The sequence below is a fragment of the Oncorhynchus clarkii genome, chromosome 17 (assembly GCF_045791955.1).
Source record: "Oncorhynchus clarkii lewisi isolate Uvic-CL-2024 chromosome 17, UVic_Ocla_1.0, whole genome shotgun sequence".
In the NCBI taxonomy this organism is placed as follows: domain Eukaryota; kingdom Metazoa; phylum Chordata; class Actinopteri; order Salmoniformes; family Salmonidae; genus Oncorhynchus; species Oncorhynchus clarkii.
The window spans coordinates 71,472,486-71,473,524 of NC_092163.1; the positions used below are offsets into that span (position 1 = coordinate 71,472,486).

General features: G+C 40.4%; 1 long non-coding RNA gene across 1 annotated transcript; it reads left to right on the plus strand.

The window, feature by feature from the left end:
* Positions 1-373: 373 nt before the first annotated feature.
* LOC139371382 (uncharacterized) lies at positions 374-783 on the plus strand. The gene is made up of 3 exons (XR_011627225.1): positions 374-455; positions 551-625; positions 718-783. It is a non-coding gene; the product is annotated as an uncharacterized lncRNA (long non-coding RNA).
* The last annotated feature ends 256 nt before the right edge of the window (positions 784-1,039 follow it).

Sequence of the window (1,039 nt, forward strand, 5' to 3'; positions counted from 1 at the left end):
GGTAGACCCACTGGAATTGTGATACAGTGAATTATAAGTGAAATAATCTGTCTGTAACAAATTGTTGGAAAAATTACTTCTGTCATGCACAAAGTAGATGTCCTAACCGACTTGCCAAAACTATAGTTTGTTAACAAGAAATGTGTGGAGTGGTTGAAACAACAGTTTTAATGACTCCAACCTAAGTGTATGTTAACTTCTGACTTCGACTGTAACCTGATCCCTGTAGGTACCGAAGCTACAGCTTTGAGCTACAGATGCCGTCAAGAGTAAGGAAGATGCTGAAGTCAAACGTCAGAACAAGACAGCAGACATGGTTGCCGTGACAGAAAGCACAAGGTTAAGTTCTCTGTTGGCATCAGAACCACTATGACAAAATGGTTTACGAGAAAGATGCAGAGCTTGATGATAAGAAGAGAAAAGACATGGAGGCAGCTGCTAATAGAACATCACTGGTATGATACATGATAGTACATGAATATAAATGTCATTGTATTAACTGGGAGAATTTCAGTGTTATATATCTGCTTCTTTTCTGATTTTTCCTCAGGAATTGGATCTGTCACAGCAGAACATGGAAAATGGCCATTTGAAGGAACAACTGGAGAAAGAAATGAAGGAGAGGGTAAGTCCCCTGCCATCCACCATGCTGACAAAGCTGTGTCAAGTGACAAATGTTGTAAATTGACTCAGTCGTGATGTCATGTTGTGTTGTAGGAAAGCTGACTACAGGAGATTACAGGCCTGGAAAAAGAGACGGCATGTCAGAAAATGAGCAGACAACTGCAGACACAGGATAAACAGGTACATATTCAGATATCAGAGCATTACAACAACACTTAGTGTTGTTAAAAAGTGTCTGACAAAAACTATTGTTTTTCCCCAACAACAAAAACATTTGCAAATGAGCAAGCTGCCTTAGCCAAAGTCCATAGAAGTTAGGTGTTCTGAAACACTCAGCCACGATGCCTGAGGACAGTCACACAAAGCCTCTGTAACCCAATCCCAAACTCAGACAGAAGAGATGCTGTGAATCCAA